Consider the following 21790-nt stretch of genomic DNA (forward strand, 5'->3'; position numbering starts at 1 on the left):
ATAAGTTTGAAAACAAGTTAAATGAAAAACCAAAGAGAATACGCTTCTCTTAACATAAACGCATCAACTGAAAATTCTATCAATAATATGTCTTACAATACTGAAAACTAAATATTTATAAGCTAAGAAACCCTAAAAATTAAATAAAACATAAAGCTCAATTTAAACATGTCCAATTACGCTAATTAAAATATAAAATTAATTAAAAGACTCAAGACCCACATGTTTGGATCATGGTAATTAGCTTTGGATCTTCTTTTAGGTCCATCCCATCATGATCACCATAAGTTCGTTGTTTTTCCATTATTCAACACATACCACTCGGTCTAGGCAATTCAATCCCATCAAGATAGTTTAATGCCTCTTAAGTATGAGAATACTTGAGTTAAAAAAAAAAAAAAAAAAAAAAAAAAAAAAAAAAAAAAAAAAAAAAAAAGAAGAAGGAAAAAAAAAAAGGAAGAAGAGTGGGGGACTATAAAGCACACAGAAAGCAAAAAATTTTTGCTAGATCTGGTTTCATTGCATGAACAGAAACAAGAATTGGTACAAAGAATCGGTACAATTACATATCCATATAGCTTTCCTTTTGCCTGATATGAATTTATTAAACAAATCCAAATCTTACTTATTTTCCTTTTCGCATTGTGCTAATGAACGTTATTACAAAGTCATGCACTTTGATCTCCAAAGGGATGACCACCACTCACACCCTCATCTGGGATGTACTGTCCCCAAAACCAATGTGCCTTCCATAACCTATTCATTTCTTCAATGGGTACATTTTTTGTCTCAGGCAAGAAGAAGAACACGAAAAGAGTCATAAGAATGACAAAGCCAGCAAAGAATAAGAAGAGCCCAAACTTCATGTGGCAAAGCATGGATAAAAAGAATTGGCCAATCACAATGTGAAAAACATGTTAACACAGACATTGATGGCTTGGCCTGCTGATCGAATTTCGAGAGAGCATATCTCACTAGGCACCAACCATCCTAATGGACCCCAGGACCATGCAAAAGCTGCTACATAAAGACAAATCAAGGACAACACAAAGTTCGCTTCACCACCTGACAATTTGCCTACACCAGTAGTTCCAAAGGTGGTTGCGATCATGATTCCGACAAGAACCTATACAAACCAGAATGTCAGCTTAAATTTTGTAGAAATAACTCGAAGGTTTCACTTCTGGTGTGTGTTTATATAACATATAAGGATATACCTGGCATATAATCATTTGAGCGCCACCTTGAAGGAACAAAGCTCGTCTCCCAAATTTGTCAGCACAGTATACGGAAACGAGTGTGGCTAAGACATTAACTACACCAGTTATAACTGCGGACATAAGAGAAGCGTCATCGCCAAAACCCAAGGTCTTAAATAAAACAGGAGCATAAAACATGATGACGTTAATTCCAGTAAGTTGTTGGAAGAACGGAACCAAGGTACAAATGACAAGTTGAGGCCTATATTTGGCTGCATAATGTTCCTCCATGGGTTTTGTACTCTCTTTGCAGCCTCACTTGCTTCAACAAGATCTTGGAATTCATATTCAACATTGTCTGTTCCACGAATCTTTCTCAACATTGCTTTTGCCTTCTCTGGATGGCCTCTCTCTAGAATTGAATTCGGAGTATCAGGTAGAAAGAGAGATCCAACTATTATCATTATAGCTGGGACTGCTGCAAGAGCCAACGAAACTCTCCATCCCCAGCCACCTTTGATTTTTGCTGTTCCATAGTTGATGAGATTGGCAGCCAAAATACCAAGCGTGATGGCCATTTGGAAACCAATATTGAGTGCTCCTCTTAACTGTGCTGGTGCCATTTCAGATAGATAAACTGGCACAGACTGTAATTGAAGATTGCAAATTGTTAGGTTTTATTAATAAGGAAAGAATTCTTATGCGCATGTGAGAGAGAGAGACACTGAGAGAGAGAGAGAGAGAGAGAGAGAATCATACTTGATTGGCGAAGCCAACACCAACACCAAGTAACAGACGACCAATAATAAGCATCAAAACGTTCATGGCAGCACCAGTAAGGATGGCACCAAGAAGGAAAACCAAGCCTCCCAACAACATGGAGATCTTGCGACCAAAGGCTCTAGTTACCATAGAAGCCAAGAAGGAAGCTACCAATGCTGCAACGTAGAGAGAAGACGTAAAAAGTTGCAGCAAATGGCTCTCAAATTTGCAATACATATTTTCATGATGCGTTTCAGTCTCTTTCTTGTACACAGATGGGAAGAACTTCTCCAAAAATGCGTTCATTGAAGTCACTCCACCTACAAAATTCAGAGCACACTATATTTAATAATGCTGCAATTGCTGTTTGTTGTGAAAGTAACTTGCATAAGACTAGCTTTTACCTGAGATACCAATGTCATATCCGAAAATGAGACCACCCATAGCTGCAACCAAACAGGTCATGATGACAAAGGGTGTGACACCACCTTCATACTTCTTTCCTCCACCTTGAGCAACGAAACCACCTCCCGCCATCTCTGAAACAAACTAGCGGCTGTTTCGAGTTTTCTTGTTTCCTCTCCAAATGTAACAAAAGATTTTATAAAGGCAGTTATAAATTTTCCTTCTTCCTTACATGAATAATGACGATTTGGTTTGTCAATCTTTGATATTCATCAGGATGAGAAAGAGAAAGAGGAGTGACTCCCTTGGGAATCTTTTGTGTTTTTGACGTTTCAGTGCGTGGATCTTCCATTCGGAGTGGTACTAGTTTTATATGTTTATCCACAACAACTCTATTGCCAAAAATGTCTTAATTCCTATTTTTGCTTTTCTTTGACCTATTTTTTTTGCATAAAACTAGAAAATTTATCATTTTTCTCTGCTGTCGTGTCCTGGATTTCTACGTTAGAATATTTCATACAGCTAAATGCCACAATAATTACTTATTAGCTGGAAATAAGCCTATCCACATCATGGGTTTAAGCAACTTAATTTACAGAAAATCCTATATATACAGTTATTAACTGGAAGATTTCTTTTCATTCTATTCACTGTTGTTTGTAAGAGAAGTATTGTTTTTTTCAATTTGAAAAATAACACATATTCAATATTTTAATTTATAAAATTATATTAATTGAAAATTTTAATTTATAATATAGTTTTGTTTGATCCATCTGTTCAGCCTGAAAAATTAATTTTATTGTTACTTGAGTTTCTAGGTTCGATAAATGTACGCAAGAAGAAAAACCTAACATTTGGTTCAGCCCTTAGAGGAAAACATTTGAATCGAAAATAGGGGCTTGTTTCCGGGAAGTATTCACAAATTTTAGTTTTTTTTTTTTTTTGAAGGGTACGAATTTTATTTTTTATTTATTTTTAATTCAATGTTCACAAATTATGAACATTTTATGTTTTGACAGCCTCATGTAAAAGGTTTCTTTTTCTTAAAAATTTATTGAAATTGGAAAATTTTTTTAATTTTAAATACATAATTATAATTTTCGAGATTTCTGAATCCATACAATTTCAAATCATTCTTTTATAATGTTATTTTATCTACATAAAATAAGAAATGGTACAGTAATATTCAATACAAATAACGATTGTGTAATTAGATTGTGGATGAAATATTTTTAATTTTTAGAATATACGGGTACCTATTCAATAATTTTAAAGTTTTGATTTTATATAATTAGTTACCTTTTTTTTTTAGATAGAATTATTTTTTTTAAGGAAGAAAAATAATTATGAAAAATATATAAAGAAAGTTATTTTCTTTCCATGATTATATTTAAACACAAAAGTGGAATATAAAAAGAAAATTTTCAATTCAACATTATTTTTCTCTGTTACTTTCCTTTCGTTAATATTTTCATTTTTCCCTTTTTCATATAATTATCATATAAATAAAGTGTAATGAATTTATTGCAATGATTTTTTTAATACATACATTCACCATTAAATTTTATTACTTTAAGTTTGTAACACCGTAAATTTTTATTTTTATTTTTATTCATTAAACGCTTTAACTTATAAAATTATACTATTTAAATATTTAACTTATATAATTATTTTATTAAACACTTCAATTTATAAAATTAGATCAATTAAACACTTAATAAATAATAAAAAAGGTAACCCATGCTAAATATTCTATAATTTACGGCTCGTAACAACTGCACTTTATTTTGAACTTAACTTTTCGTGCACCTCAATTTTAAACCTTTATAAAAATTGTACCCTAATTACGAACTCATCAAAATATCATAAATGTGGGACCCACGTGGGACACTAACCCAACTTAAGGTTAGCTTGACCCTGATTCTTCTTAGCACGCCATTTCCAATCTGCCTCTCTCTCTCTCTCTCGCCTCCTTCTCCTTCAACACCGCCACCGCCACCGCCACCGCCACCTGCACCAGTAGCTAGTTCCCTTCCTCCCAAAACCAAGGAAAGACCGTTTTTTCATACAGTTTTTCATACTAATATGCTTGTTCCACATGAGATGAAGAAATTTCTTTGGATTCGGTTCCATCTCCAGTAAAGGTACCCTAAATCAGGTCTTCAAAAAAAGAAGAATTGGCCTTATTTGTTCTTGGTTTTGGGGAAATGTATTCTACACCTTTAGTTCCAACTATCTGAGCTAAGAACCTGCATACTTCTCAAAAAAACAAAAATTAATTAAAAAAGAAAAGGAATTCAACGATAGCAAGAAAAATGAAAAGAGTAGATTGATTTATGAGATGTAATAATTCCCTAATAAGAGCAAGAACACAAATTCTATAGATAAAGGCAACTTGATTTCTACTACTGCTCTGTTTTCGTCATGAATAGACAAAGAGAGACAAAACTACTGTTTTTACTATTACACTAGATCTATGAATAAGTTAAAAGGAAAAGATTGATTAGGAGAAAGAGAAATAACTAAAGACCTGTAAAAAATGAAGGGGACAGGCAGAAGAACAAGAGTTGAAATTGCATAAGAATAAACGATGAAAACAAAATAACTCATCCCATTCAAAGAAGCTGCTTTGAATAAAGTGTTTATTCGAACATTTGTGCATTCTACGGACACCACAGCTATAAAAGGAAGCAAATCTTGGTTTTGGGAGGAAGGGAACCAGCTGCTGGTGCAGGTGGCGGCGGCGTTGAAGGAGAGTAGCGAGAGTGAGGCAGATTGGAAACGGTGCGTTTAGAAGAATTAGGGTTGAGCTAAACTATTTTAGGGTAGTTCACCACGGTGGGTTTCACGTGGGTCCCACATTTATTATATTTTAATACTAGGGGATTAAATTCCAAATAGAATGCAAAAGTTATAAGTCGTAAACTTTGAGATATTTGGTATGGTTTAACTAATAAAAAAATGTGAAACTTATTATTTCAAAAGTTATATTAATTACAATTTAAATTAATATTTTGTATATAAAAGTTAAAAATCGTAAAAAACTACTGTTAATGTAAAAACTTTTGCAATGTTATCAAAATTTGGAAGTTCAAGTACTTTGCATTTACATAGTTCAAGGTACTACGTGATTAAAGTTGTAAAATTTAGAGATAAATTTATGTATTTGACTTTTTTAAATTCATTAAGAGTAAAAAGTTCAAATATATATAATAATGAATAAATTAGATGTGATTGTATCCATGGTTTGCAGATATTTATATATTATTTGAATGATTATTTCTATATTTATTCCACTAAATATGGCCCTTTTGTAGTTTGCACAAGAATTGCAAAATAATTAATCCATCTCAATTAAAAAAAATTAAACTAAGTGTAACTAACTAAATTACTCTTCTACCAATTCTTTAAATAATTAATATTTACTTACTAGAAATACTAAGCCTTCGTTTATTTTCGTAAAATAACTTGCAGAAAAATATTTTCATAGAAAACATTTTTCTTGAAAATATTTTCCAAATGACTTATCTTCCATTGTTTGGCTATAATATTAAAAATTAGTTAAAAATATTAAAGTCTTTATCTCATAAGACCATAAAGAATATTAATAATAATAGAAATTTTATAATTTAAAAAGTTTATTGTTAAATACGAAAAGAATGCAAAATATATATATATATATATATAAATTATGAAAGCCATCGGTGGCCGCTAGTGGCTGATGATGATAGCTAGTGGTGGTGGTCGATGGTAAATTGTTACCAGTAGTAGTGACTATAATGATTATTAAATTAAAAAATATGAATTTATAAGATTTATCAATGCCCGAAAAATATTTTACTCTCTCGAAAATAGAAAGTTATTTTTCTTAAAAAATGACTTAATTTTTCTTTAACTTATTTTTCTGAACACCCCAAACAACGGAAAATTATGGAAAACATTTTCCTATCAGTGTCACGACCCGTTTCCATGAGCCGGACCGGCACTAAGGCCCAGGTAAGCTTAAGGCCCCCGAGGCCCGTAGTAAGCCTGAAACACTAAAATTTACTATCTCAATATAATTTCAAATATTCAGCCCATATTACTAAAAAAATAAACATCAAGATTTTATTACATCTCGGCCCAAATTTATCTTCTACAATATTTCACAATGCGGGCCCAATTTACAATACATCACATTTCTAATATGGGCTCACAGAATCATTTCGTCTATGATAATACACGACTAAATGTAAGTGAATTCCACAACTGTGAAATCACTAACTGATAGATATACATAGATTTTTATACATATAGATACATAGCAAAATAATTATTGAACCAGGGAAATTTTCTTTCTAGCCCTGCGGCTAAGGAACATAGCTTAACCGAATTAAAGAGAAACTTACTTCTTGAAAAATTAAACAAGATAGGTGAGCTTTCTAAGGAGTAACTATTATTGCACAACACACACATTCACGCAAATGTGTAAATATATAAATCTAGCCATCCGACTAGTTATATGCTCATGCAGTCAGTCACACAAATAGCATATCACCAGCACTCACAATCATTAACATCTTCGTATAATCATATCACGTGGAAATTAGTCAGTGGCGTCACCGAAACCCCCGATGAGCCGTACTCTCACCTGGCTCATCCTCTCAAACGTGTGCACCCAGGGAGCCAATCCCCCATACCTGGCCGACTGGTCTAATCCTCACATGACCGGTCCTCTCATTGTTTTTACATTCTCTCTTTTCTTTCCATACCAACAGGAGGCAACCCGGTGGTCTCCATCCAATCTAGATCATCAGGTGCTCATAACAGGACGCCACCCTACGGGCTGCGATCAAATCTAGACTATCAGGTGCGCAACGACGAGAGGCCATCATGTGGTTTCTATATAATCCATGGTATTAGGTGCACACGGGGACACCGATCTCCCATTTTCCCGGCCGACGGTCCAATTTCATAATTCATCGTAATCAGGATCTATGCTTTATCGACCGTCCTCACAAACCCATGGTGACCCACTTCATCCCAATTCCACACAAACAAAGCATAGCATTATCACAACACAATTAATCAAGTATTGCAATTAAATGCAGACATATTGATCAGTTAAATATCGTAATCACTACAAAAAAAATGCTAAATTGCGACCGATTTTTGCGACCGACATATATGGGTCGCAAGTTTGCGACCGATTTGCGACTTATAATCCATCGGTCGCAAATTTTGGCGCTTAAAATTCCCGCGATTATGGTTAGTGATTTGCGACCGCTGTAATAGGGATTTGCGACCGATTTTGCGACCGATCTGCGACTAATTGGTTATCGGTCGCAAAATTTCGCGCGTTAAAAATGGGCCAAAGTTCTGGGACCGATTGGAGACAAAATTGCGACTGATTTTTTGCGACCGATATTTTCAGTCGCAAATCGGTCGCAAAATTTGCGCATAATCAAACGACGTCGTGTCATTAAAAATTGCGACCGATTTTATAAACTTTGCGACCGATGAGTCGGTCGCAAATATTAGGGCTTTAAACGCCGCGCCCTCTCTTTTTTCTTTCTTCTTCTTTCTCTCTTCTCCTTCTCCTCTCCTCTCCTCCGTCCGCAGCGCCGCACAGGCCCTTCCTCACACCGTTCCAGCCCGCCTGACGCCGCCAGCCCCGCCCCCTTTGCACTCCGGTCAGTCGGTCAGTCTGTTTCGAAACAATCTGAGGTTAGTTTTATTTTGCGATTAATTTTTCCAAATTTTTTTTTTCGAATTTATTTGTTTTTCGAATTTATTTGTTTTTATTATATTAAGTTATTGTTGATTTTGTATATTGTTGTTAGAATTTTGTATATGGTTGCGATTAATTTATTTTGTATATGGTTGAGTTGCGATTAAATAGGTATTATTGTTGGTATTATTGTTATTATTAATATAATTATTGGTATTATTGTTGTTGTTGTTGTTATTATTATTATTATTATTATTATTATTATTATTATTGTGATTGTTATTATTATTATTATTATTATTATTATTATTATTATTGTTATTATTATAATTATTACTGCTGTTCTTATTATTATTATTATTATTATTATTATTATTATTATTATTATTATTATTATTGTTATTATTATAATTATTTAATGCTGTTGTTATTATTATTATTATTAATATTATTATTATTATTATTGGTATTATTGTGACCGATACTATTATTATTATTAGTATTATTGTGATTGTTATTATTATTGTTATTATTATTATTATTATTATTATTATTGTGATTGTTATTATTATTATTATTAGTAGTAGTAGTATTAGTATTATTAGTATTATTGTTGTTGTTATTAATATTATTATTAATGTTTTTATTATTATTATTGTGATTGTTATTATTATTATTATTATTAGTATTATTGTTGTTGTTATTATTATTATTAGTATTATTGTTACCTTAAGCGATTGTGATTGACAATTCTGGCAATTAATCTATTAGCATGCGTTTGTTTGCGGAATAAAATTAAGAGAAAAATTAGAATTAAAGATATGAATTATTGAAAATATTGGAATCAAGTGCATTTCACCGTATTATTTCTCTGAAAATTTAATATAAATCATTTTACACAATGAATGATATCAAAATATTAAATATCCATTCAATTTTTATTATTTTTTACTGGTTATATCTTTTTTTAACTAATAAAAAAAACTAGCTAATTTTGATTTTCAGGTGGAAACTTCCAATTAAACGCACTTAATTGTACCAAAATACTATTTCACGCTTAATTATAAATATTTTCTATTTGTACATCGAAGTAGAAAAAAAAAAAAGAAAATTCAGGCATCATCAATATAATAACTGTATATTCTACAGTAGACCAAGAAAAGTGATTTGATTTTAATGGCCCAGCTATTATAATTAACTTGATCCATTTTGATGCCCAGCCCACAAAAACTTCATTTTTCCTTTTTCTTTTATCTCTAGATCCGGCACTACGTCAACCCATTTCATATTTTGAAAGTTTATATATGGTCTATGAACAAATATAGTATTTTTTTTTTTTTTTTTGTAATTGGAAATTGAAAAGGTTGAGGTTGAGAATATACACATGATCTACCGTTGGAGAAATAACAAAAATGATAGCAATTGATTGAGACTTAACTTACTAAGGCAACAATCCAAAAAACACGTGTTTCTGACTTATGTTCTTTAATCACTCTTAAAAAATAAAGATATTTACAATCAATTAATAACTAAGAAAAATTAAATTGAAATCACATCCATTCCCCTCATCTTAAATAAAAATAATTACCAACTGCACAACCACCAGAAATTGAACGAGTTAGAAGGATGAATTTTTTTAACTACCTCACCAACTCGGAAGCGAATTTATTACAAAATTAACTGATTTGATAGCTACTTTATTAGACCATTTCAAAGTCTGCAACCACTTCGTTCTAGTTTCAAAGTCTTCTTTGATAGAATATAATATAGATTTTTGAAGAATAATTGGAATTTATATAAATTATTTTTTGTGTGTTTAGGTTATTACATGTTCTTAATTATTGGCAACTCTTTCTTGAGAAGTTTTGGCTGTGTTTTTCTTTAATTTATATTATTGTCGTTATTACTCTTAAATATGTTTTTGACTTAAATGAATGATGAGTTTGGATTGGAGGCCTAGTAGTGGCCATATTGCCTTTGGAGAATGTTGGTATGATATAGAAGTGTTTATTGATTTGTTTCTGTATTTGAGATTTGATTGTGTTATGCCGAAATGCTGCCGAATTTTTTTCCGAAAAATTCAATATGTAGAATAGTACACTTACCTTTATTATAGTAGTCTTTGTATTCAATAAATGAACTTAGTGATTTTACACTTGCAATATCGTTACCCTTATTATAGAAATAACCTTAGTTAGTTATAAGTGTTGTAAATTGAACATTACATTAGGTGCATGTTTTAAGGATGGTTTAGACTAATGCAATTACATGACAGGGCCCTTTATAAACACATTGTTAATTAGGAAAAAAAAATGCAAAATAATCGAGATTGGATGTACTGGAGGTTCGAGGTCAATGGGATATTAAGACAAGAGTTCCTGCAAGGATTGGAGGCGTTTATACAGTTTGCAGTTGGTAATCCCAGTTTTATGGATGGTAATAAGTTGAGGTGTCCATGCAATCACAAGAAGTGTCGAAATCGAGCCTTCTTAGACATCGATACAGTGAAACTTCATTTGTGCAAACATGGGTTCGTGGAAAATTATTATGAATGGATACATCATGGTGAAGCTCGAGTTGCCAGTGGGTCAGGCCACTCCATTCCGGTAAGTTTAGAAGTTCAGCCTTATCAATTTCTGTATGGCAATCAATGCAATGATATGGTAATCGATGCGAGTAGAGTACAATGTGATTGGGATAATATGGAGGAATCGCCAAACGTAGCAGCACAACAATTGTTTGACATGCTAAGTGCAGCTAACAGTGAACTGTGGCCTGGATGCAAGAATCATTCAGTTCTGTCTGTTGTTGCACGATTACTACACATGAAAGCGGAGCACCATTTTTCAGAAAGGTGTTACGATGATTTTGTGCAGTTAGCAAAAGAAATGTTGCCTGAAGGCCATTCAATGGTTGATAATTTTTATCGGACAAAAAAATTAGTTCGGGGGTTGGGACTACCGGTAGAAAAGATTGATTGCTGTTGTAATAACTGTATGATATTCTGGGGTGTTGACTCCAAATTCAAAGAATGCAAGTTTTGTAATCTTCCAAGATATCAACGGCGGGGTCAAGGGACTGGTAGAGAGCAAAAAGAGAAGGCTTTCAAGAAGATGTATTATTTCCCTCTTATTCCTCTCCTTCAAAGGTTATATGCATCTAAGGCGACAGCTGAACACATGACATGGCATGCTTTGCATGAATATGATGATGGTATAATGACTCATCCGTCAGACTCTGAAGCGTGGAAACATTTTGATAACATTCATCCTGTGTTTGCTGCTGAAATGAGAAGTGTCAGATTGGGGCTTTGTACTGATGGGTTTCAGCCGTTTGGCCAATCAGGACAACAATATTCATCATGGCCTGTCATTGTGACACCATATAATCTACCACCGTCAATGTGTATGAAAGATGAATATATGTTTTTGTGTGTTATTGTTCCTGGGCCTACTAATCCAAAACATAAAATTGATGTATTTCTGCAGCCTTTGATTGTCGAACTTAATTATTTATGGGAATATGGGGTTGAAACATTTGATATTTCGACCAATCAGAATTTCATAATGCGAGCTGCTTTGCTTTGGACCATTAGTGATTTTCCAGCATTTGGAATGTTATCTGGGTGGAGTACCGCTGGCAAATTGGCTTGTCCTCATTGCATGGAAAACACAAATGCATTTACACTAAAGCACGGAGGTAAACAATGTTGGTTTGATTGTCATCGTAAATTCTTACCAGAATCTCACCCTTGGAGGAGAAATCGACAATGCTTTAGAAAGAACACAACTATTGTCGAACCCCCTCCACCTGTGAAGTCTGGAGCAGAAATATTACAAGAAATTGAAGATCTGGGGCTTATGAAAGTTACAGAGTTGGGTGCAGATGAGGTAAATAAAATAATTGGCAGGAATAGCGGGTGGAAAAAGCGAAGCATCTTCTGGGATTTGCCATACTGGAGTTCACTTCTTATCCGTCATAACCTTGATGTCATGCACATAGAAAAAAATGTGTTTGAAAATCTGTTCAACACTGTCATGAACATTGAAGGGAAAACCAAGGATAATGCAAAAGCGAGAGCAGACATGAAGGAAATTTGTCGTCGACCAGAACTCGAGCAAACTGTACTTACTGGTAAGTTTCCGAAGGCATGTTATTGTTTAGATAAACCCCAAAGGCAATTATTGTGCGAATGGTTACGATCATTAAGGTTTCCAGATAGTTACTGTTCAAATATGGGTAGATGTGTGGACATGAGGAAGTACAGATTGTTTGGCATGAAAAGCCATGACTGCCATGTTTTCACGCAAAGATTGATTCCTGTGGCATTCCGGGAATTATTACCAGGAAAAATTTGGGAAGCAATGATAGAATTGAGTCTCTTTTTCAAGGAATTGACGATGACTGTTATCCGATGCGATGATATGGACCAATTAGCGCGAGAAATCCCAATTGTGATGTGCAAGTTGGAGCGAATTTTTCCACCCGGCTTCTTTGATTCTATGGAACATCTACCGGTTCATTTGCCCTACGAATGTCGTTTAGCAGGACCGGTACAATATCGATGGATGTATCCATTTGAGAGGTGATTCACTAACATCTCATTGTAATGATTACATCATTTATTTGAACTTATACTTATATATTAGCATTGTACAATCACAGACACCTGCAGAAAATTAAAAAAAATGTGCGCAATAAGGCAAAGGTTGAGGGATCAATTTGCAATGCATATTTGGTGGAAGAAGCTTCAACATTCTGTTCACACTACTTTGACCAACATGTTTTCACCAAGCATCGGAGAGTGCCACGTAACGATGACGGAGGAGATCGCGTTCAATCTGAGTTTGAAGGAAATCTAAAAATTTTCACCTACCCTGGGGGTACGATTGGTAAATAAAAAAAAAGACGATTGACTGATGCAGAGATACAAGCGGCTCAAACCTATATTTTATTGAATTGCGAAGAGATCACACCATATGTACAGTAAGTATAAATAATGTAAACATTCTAGACTTGACGTGGGCCGTTGTTAAATCATACTTATGCTAATATGGTTCGTTCATATATAGGGAATATATCAATCTTCTGCGGCTTCAAAATGTCAATTTGACTGATACTGCAGTTGATGCAAAGCTGGACACGGAATTTGCAGAATGGTTCAAATATTATGTAAGTTACTTTCAATGTACACAATACGTAATGTACATTTATTAAATCTGACTCATGTCATTACTATTTCCCATAGGCTCGAAGCTCGGGAAGCGATATTCGTAACAGATTTATTACGGATCTGGCAAAGGGGCCATTACCGGTTGGTAATGCCTACTCTGGCTACTTTGTAAACGGTTACAAGTTTCACACTGAGGGTTATGGGAGAAGCAAAAAGACAATGAACAGCGGTGTGTGCATAAAGGGATTAAACTACAGTGACGTGTCAAACGATTTTTATGGGAAATTGGTTGAGGTTTTGGAGTTAGAATATCCAGGCCTACCAATGAAGTGCACAATCTTATTCAAATGTGAATGGTTTGATCCTACGCCAAATGCTGGCACGAAGGTTCATCCTAAGTATAATCTGGTTGATATTAATCAAAGAAGAAGATATACAAAGTATGAACCTTTTGTTTTGGCAATGCAAGCTGCACAAGTGTACTATGTCCCATATCCATCGTTTAAACGAGATAGATGTGATTGGATGGCAGTGTGTAAAATCAAGGCTAGATCAGTTGTTCATGCAATTGAAACGAAACAATCTTCTTCACTCGCAGTATCGGAGGCATTTCAAGAAGTTAGGGTTGAAACGCAACCGATGCAAGTTGTTGAAGATTTAACAGATAGATTGGATGATGAAAGCCGATCTTATGTTGAAATAGGAGCATCAGATGATGAAGAGGAAGAAGATCAAATCATCATGGGTACCTCAGAAGACGAATATGAAGAAGAGGAAGCTGATGAAGAGGAGGAGGAAGCAGATGATATTGAAGACACTTAAAACTTACAGCAATTTTACTATTACAAATTGATAAATTTATATGTAATTAATATTATTAATGAAGAATTTCAATGGTATTCATTTTGTTTACTCGTATTTACCACATGTTCTACAATTCATATAATTGTATAAATTCATTTTATCTAGGTTCTGATATCTGCAGTACAGATGGCTAGAGGCAGAGCGTTTGATTCTGACGCGTCCGGCAGTGGTTCGCGTGGAGGTCGTGGCTCTGCACGCAGTGCCCGTGGACGAGGAGGGTCGATCCCTCGTCCTTCGTCAAGTACGTCTGGGGCTTCGTCATCTGCTCAGCGACCAGTACTGCCGCCATCACATCCTTCTTCAGGTACGTCTGGGGCTTCATCCTCTGCTCAGCGTCCAGTACTGCCGCCATCACATCCTTCTTCAGGTACGTCTGGGGCTTCATCCTCTGCTCAGCGTCCAGTACTGCCGCCATCACAGCCTTCTGCTCCTTCCTCTTCTGCTCCTTCCTCTTCTACTCCCGTTTCTAGACCAGTACAGACTCCACCAGCTGCACAGTCACCCACTGTGCAAGGTAATCATAAATGTCATAACTGTCATTTTAATTATATATTAATTATCTAGAAATTTATAACATTTGTCATTTCTTTTGTAGCTTCATCATATCCACGTATCACCCTCAGTTTGGTAGCAGGACAGTAAGTACTTATTCAAATTTTCTGTAGGCATATTTTGTAATTATATTTTCTACTTATTCATAACTGTGATGCTTTGGTGTAATTATATTTCACTTCTGTTTTTTTTTCAGCATATATCCATCTTCTCGAGCAGCGAGGCAAATTTTGAAGATAATCAAGCTACAGCTGCATAAAGAAGGATACACATGGGATGCCGTACCACAAGAGGCGAGAGACTTTTATTGGGAGGAGTTCCAGGTACTCTTTGGTTTAAGTTATATCATCATTCAATGTTTACAATTCAAGATACATCCTTAGTGTTTAAACGCTATATTTCATTTTTTTGCAGAAACATTTCATATGGGACGAGGCCATTACGGCTATGCTGAAAGTAGCCTGGGAGAAAATATGCGCCGATCGATACGCTGACTTCACCTATAGGATGAGAAGAAGCGGTAAGAAGCAGCAGTGCGTGTCTCAGGAGATATGGGAGAGCTGGCAAAAGGCTTGGGAGGATCCTGCATTCAAGAGAAAGCGGGAGATATTTGCACAAAACAGGCGCAGTGAGACTGGCGGTGATGGAGCAGGACCTTCGCGACACACAGGCGGATCTATATCTGCTATAGAGACAGCTCGATTATTAGTAAGTGAACTAGTCCCTTTACAATAAACTGATGTTTAATAAAAGGACACTATATATATTAATATATCATGCATAAAAATTCATTACAGGCTAAAGAATTAGGTCGTGAGCCCACACCGATGGAGGTGTTTAGATACACTCACACGAAGGACCACGATCGTAATACCTTTATCGACAGACGTGCGCTGAGCGTCAATGTAAGTAACAATTAATAATATTTACATTTATCCTCTAATCATTGCGAAGATGTACAAAGTTCAATATAATAAAGCTTGCAATTGCATTGATTAATTAATTTTTTGTTTTCAGGAGAACTATACTACAGCTCGGGAGCGTATTGTTACTTCTCAGACCGATGAATCCGAAGCTGAGTCAAGAATTGACGAGGTAGCGCTTTATCTCGAGGCTGCAGGGGGCGAGAAGAAGAGGAAGCTATACGGCATCGGGTCTCAGGCATCACAGTTTTACACTGGCTCAGCAGTTCACGCTTCTACAGCCAGCGCAGCACGACAGCCGGAGCACACTGACTCGCAGTATGATGATGATATACGGGCTCAGCTTGCTGATCAGCAGAGACAGATTGCAGAGCTTAGAGCGCATGTGATGCGGCTGTCCGGTGAGCAAGGTGCTGGTACTTCTTCCTCTGATCCTGCGCCTGCTACAGACCGACATGCTTCGACGTCTCAGCAGCAGCCACGATCGGCTCCTGATCCCGATGCTGCAGACGATACCTTGGTCACCCCTCCTGGCGCTACATCACATCCAGCAGGTACTCCTCCCGGCGATCCGACATCGGATCCTGCAGATGAGCAGCAGCATATATAGATTTTATTTTCGACCTTTTTATTTTTTTCATTTGTAATTTCATATTTTAATTTGTTCAGAACAATAAAAATTACATTGTTATACTGTTCTTGAATTGCGTGTGTGTATATATGCATTTATGTCAACTTTCACAGGTGCAGAAAAATTTTGGTTTCAAAATAATATTTAATTTTTTTTATTTTTTTTTCCAATTTTGCGACCGATTTGATACCAAAAATAATAATTTTGAATTTACAATTTGCTACCTATTTGCGACCGATTTAAAAAAATTGCGACCGATTATTTGCAACTAAATTTGCGACTGAATTTGCAATTAAACCACGACCAAAAATTGCGACCGATTATTCAAATTTGCGACCGATTTTATCGGTCGCAAATTTGCGACCGATGGGACAATCGGTCGCAAATTGATTTTGCGACCAGTGATTTTGCGACCGATAGGTGTCGGTCGCAAATATGTCGCTACTTGAAAGTAGCGACCGATTTTTGCCATTTTGCGACCGATTGGTCGGTCGCAAAATGGCGTTTTTTTTGTAGTGAATGCAATGCACAATTAGACATCCATACTCAAATGCAAATAAATAAATAAATAAATAATATTAACAATAAACGACAATGATAAAATAAATAATAATAATAAACAATAATAATGAAAATAAATAAGTAATTGAACAATTAAATGAATAATGATGATAATAATAAAATAATTAGAGCACTTTATTTATTATGTATTAAGTTATAGAATTAATCTAAATAAATTTATTAATTAAAACTAGTGTAGGTTCTATCGAAATTTCGGCAGCACCTCTCCTAAAATTTGACTAAACCATAATTCAACAATATAATATCAAAGCCCATTCGTTGAGCAATTCAAATCAACTCATCCCGTCCGCCATAACCTTATTTATCAATTATTCAATCAATCAATTCACACAACCCATCCATCGGGCAATCAATTCAACCAACCCATCCACTTCAGACTACATATATCATCCATCACACTCACATATATACACTTAATAATTCCAAATTAATTAATTAACAATTCATATTAACCTCCAAGCATGATTCAATGTTATTATTAATTGCTCTAAAATCATTTACTTGTCTAAGCCTTAAATTATAACTTCTCCTAACAATATTTATTAAAATTCTTAAATTAGCTTACATAAATATTAGCTAGGAATTCTTATCTCAATACCGAACCTTCTAGTTGAAACTGATGTTCATGAAATATATATAACAATATTTAGAACTAATTTGCATTTACATTATACTGACCGATTCTTAGCAAAATTATATTTGATTGATTATTCGTTCAAATTCAATTTAATTACCTAATAATTACTAAGTTTAGAATTTATACCAAAAATGGAGAAATTGGTCTTAGAACGTACCAATTGAGAATCGGGCGACGATTCCATGATCAGGGCGAAGAGGAGAGAATTCTGTCTCTTGGGACCTCGCCAGAGTGTCGTCAGCCGGTCACCGAACTGCTACCGCCGGCCGCCGTGCACGGTGGCCGGAAAACCGATCTTACCCAGAATTTCACAATTCATGCACCCCTAGCCTCAAAATTCCATCAAGAATTCAAATCCATGCTCCGATCGTTGATCCTATGACCGATTTGGCCTAAACCCTCACCGACCGAAACTGAATGCCGCCATCAATGGTGGTTTCACCACTGGAGCCCCATCGTCGAAACCAAAGGATGGGAAACACTCACCAGACCAGGAGGAGTCGATCGAAGGTCCTCTAACTGACTGAATCCACTGGAAGCGGCGAGAGTCGGCGGAGAAGCTCATCGTGCGGCGTCCCGTTTTCCAATCGCATTCTCTCTCATTTTAGGCTCCATCTCCACGAAGCAAACCTACAGATAGCTTCCTCTCAATGTACTCTACATTTTGGTATCAAGGCTCGCCAGATTTGGTGGTCAGAAGCTGGAGATTGGAGGAGAGGCAGCGAGGTCGCATGCAGAAGAAGAAGAAGAGTAGAAAAGAAAAAGAAGAGAGGCGGGTCTAGAGACTTTTGGGCCATTCTGGTTCGATTCGAACCGATTTGGTCCAAATCAATGGTTTGACCCGATTTAACTTTGTTTTCGAGTTTTTCACTTGGTTTTCAGAAAATTCAAGCTGGTTTTCGACAAATCAATTTGATTTTCGATTTATTTTGGTTTATTTAATTAGGTTCCGTAACATTTCTTCCATTAACTCAATAAAAATAAAATATAAATAGTAATGATATTTGATTTTTGGATAATATATATATATTCATAATAAATTAATTGTTGGAGCTTCATATTATTTCTCGAAAATTTTAACTGTTCTCAAATCGAAAATTCTGACAATATATTTGGGCTTGGGCCCAGCTCGCAAAACTATGGACTCGAGTTAAGATTGTTTGGTGTTTATAGCCTATAGAGTTGAAAATAGAGATTTTTGATTTAATAAAAATTCGAAAGTTTTGAAAATAAAATTACGGGGTGTTTCAATAAGTTATTTTACGGAAACGAACGGAACCTAAGATATAAAACTAAAGTTAGAACAAAAAAAAATTAACACCTCCTCAATTTTCTGAAGTGAAAAGTAATATGAAGATATAGAATAAAATAAACAGGTGTCAGTTTAACGGAACATAAGGAATATTATTAATGGAATAATGTTTCTATCTTTAAAAGTTTTTGAAAAAAAAGTACTTATTCCTTTTTAATTTGTCTCAAAATATAATTTATTTTCCTTTTTTTGCATTATAGTTAATCCTTAAATTGTCTATTATACCCTTATTAAATTTTATCTTATTTTCAATAACCCTTATTAATTTTTAATCATTATTCCGATGTAATAATTGCTCATGTGTTATTTAAGATGCGTATAATAGAAAAGTTATATGGATAAAATTGTCCTTTAACCATAATAATTGTTATTTTCTTTAATTGTTACTTTCTTAATCTGTGTGAAATAAAAAGTGAAATATCTTTTTAAGACGGAGGGAGTAGAAGTTTTAATGGTTTGTATATATCTATTAACTATATTTTTTGAACATGCATTGCACATTATTTATACTCGTTGATTTTATACATTGCAAGTAAATATAATTTAATTTTTATATATAATATTTTTTATAAATTATAACATTATGAGCAATTATATTACTAAAAATCTAAAAAGATTCAAAAATTAGAAAAAAATATTTATGAAATAATAAAATAAACATTCTATAATTGAATAACTTATTAAGTAAATAACATATTTATAATAATAAAACATCATTATAATTTCACAATCAAATTTTCATGATATAAAATTACTTATCAACTAATTAACTTATTGTCTTGTAACAATTTAAAATTAACTAAATTAAAATTTTCATGTCTAATATAATACCATAAACTTTATATTTTGCTAAAATATGAAAAACCATTACTAGCTAGTATCATAATTAATATAATTATTATTATTTTAGAGCATCATTTATATTCAGATGGGTCTGCCCTAGGAAAACATAGACCAGCGGGTCTTGGAGGTGTACTGAGGAATTCGTCAGGGTTTATTTTATGTGTTTTTTATGAATCCATTGGTTCAAAAGAGTTAAATGTGGCTGAGTTATTCCATTGTTAAAAACTGTTGAGATTTATGCTTGTTCAAAGTTTGCCAAAATTCCAATTATCTTTGAGATAGATTCTAGAGTTGTCTTGAGTTTGGGTTTCTCAACATGAACATTGCCCTTGCAGATAGTGGTACAATTTCAGTAGGCTTGACAGTCTTCTTGGTTCTTTATCTTCCTTCCAATTCAAACACGTTAATAGAGAAAGAAATAGTTTTGCACATAATCTACTTAAAAAAAGGAGTAATTTCTGTGGAACTTTTTTTGGCTTGGTTATAATTTTGTTTCGGTTAGGTGGCTTTAATCAAATAATAGAGCAAAGGTTCTTCAATTTGGATATATGAGGATTGGGTCATAATTAGTTTTTGATTTTCATGGGCACTTTGATTTGATCCAATTTTGAATTTAATTTCATTTTTTCTTATCTCAAAAGAAATTAATATTTTGTTTTTGAGGCTCTCCAGGTTTTTTCACTTAGCATTTTCAAGTAGGATTGGGTGTATTTGGGGGCATATTGGCTCGAGTATAGTTCCTTGATTTTGCTAAATTTTTTCTAGATATGTTTAATTAATCAAATACATTTACATCTGCTGATAAAAAAAATTTATATTTTAATATTTTCTTTTTTTTTTTTTAGTTTTTGTTAAAGTATATAAACATATAATTAATTTTATGGTTGTTCTTTTTGAGAAAAAAAAATCTTCCCATGTATTTTATGATTTACTAAAGTTACATGCTATATCAAAATTTTATATTTTATATATATTTCTAATAAGTTTTATTATCTATTTTATGTCAAGTAATAAATCTTACATTTATTTTCTAATAAATAATAATAAATTACATTTATTTTTATAGAATCAGTTACTTGAAGGAAATAATTATACCCAATCAAATTAAAAATTTATTAAAAATAATTAAACGTATTATATGTTTGCCATATTTAATTTATACTTTATATAGTATATATTAAACCAATTAAATTAAATTACCTTTATTTTTTCTATTAATAAAATTAAAATCCTTAAAGATAATATATTCTTACCATATTTAATATATATCTTATTTAGTATATAATATAATTTCTTAGTTTATCCAATAGAATTTATATTTATATCGAAAACTAATATTACGAATCAAAATTAAATTACATTTAATTTTTGTTGGCCATATGCTAAAGTGATTTTATGCAGAATTTTAATGCTGAAATTATTAAAGATTTCAAGTTCCTGCAATTCAAAGATTTTTATTAAAGATCATGAAAAAAAATGAAGATATTTTTAGTAGATGAGTCTTAGGAAATATTGTAGGATAGATAGATAATTTTATTATAAGTACAAAATATCTTTTATATCTTTTAAAATCATTTTTGAAGTACTTTTAGTAAATATCATAGAGGAAAAAAGCCTCGATCATTGATCTTCAGGTTTATCTAAATGAAAAAGGTTTTCGAAAGAAATATTTTTGGTGACTATTAAATGAGTTTCTGCAAAAGCTATTCTGTTTCTGACAGAGCTAATATTTTCTGTAGTAAAGCAACACAGTTTTCTAAAACAGCCTCTTCACTTCCAAGCTTTGCGTGTGTATGTGCAAAAGGTGGTCCAACAATCATTTTAAATACAACTCATGCACTGTCTCTTTAATTTAAATGTCAGTAACACTCATTGTTCATTAAAGCAAAATCCCAATGTTATTTATAAAGTCCCTTTTTGTATAGAAATGTTCTCTCCTTTTAAAAATATTGTTGGCATGAGTAAGAGATCCATTCTTAGATTTTCAAATCATCCAAGCTCTTCTTTGCAACCCTCTTTATCTTTTCTTCTCTGTTCTTCCAGAAATATTTTTAAGAGAAAAGAAATTATTTAACAACTTTTTGAAGAACAGTTCTGATCTTAATCTCTGTTTTCAAATCTGTTTTTTATTCTTACTGTGCTTATACTTGCATTTCTCTGCAACCCCCTTTATTTCTTTTTTTTCACTATTCTTTCA

At 33.5% G+C, this 21790-nt stretch overlaps 1 long non-coding RNA gene and 1 pseudogene across 2 annotated transcripts; both read right to left on the minus strand.

The window, feature by feature from the left end:
* Positions 1 to 486: 486 nt before the first annotated feature.
* Positions 487 to 2634, minus strand: LOC149491838 (sugar transport protein 10-like; annotated as a pseudogene). The gene is made up of 4 exons (XR_016319260.1): positions 2366 to 2634; positions 1959 to 2281; positions 1218 to 1846; positions 487 to 1126 (listed from the first exon to the last, which is right to left on the minus strand). The product of XR_016319260.1 is annotated as a sugar transport protein 10-like (transcript).
* Positions 2635 to 4047: 1413 nt separating this feature from the next.
* Positions 4048 to 5157, minus strand: LOC119371512 (uncharacterized). The gene is made up of 2 exons (XR_005179134.2): positions 4897 to 5157; positions 4048 to 4615 (listed from the first exon to the last, which is right to left on the minus strand). It is a non-coding gene; the product is annotated as an uncharacterized LOC119371512 (long non-coding RNA).
* Positions 5158 to 21790: the final 16633 nt, after the last annotated feature.

Source organism: Jatropha curcas, unplaced genomic scaffold (genome assembly GCF_041381405.1).
Source record: "Jatropha curcas cultivar XTBG-Jc1 unplaced genomic scaffold, XTBG_Jcur_1.0 HiC_scaffold_449_pilon, whole genome shotgun sequence".
Taxonomy (NCBI): domain Eukaryota; kingdom Viridiplantae; phylum Streptophyta; class Magnoliopsida; order Malpighiales; family Euphorbiaceae; genus Jatropha; species Jatropha curcas.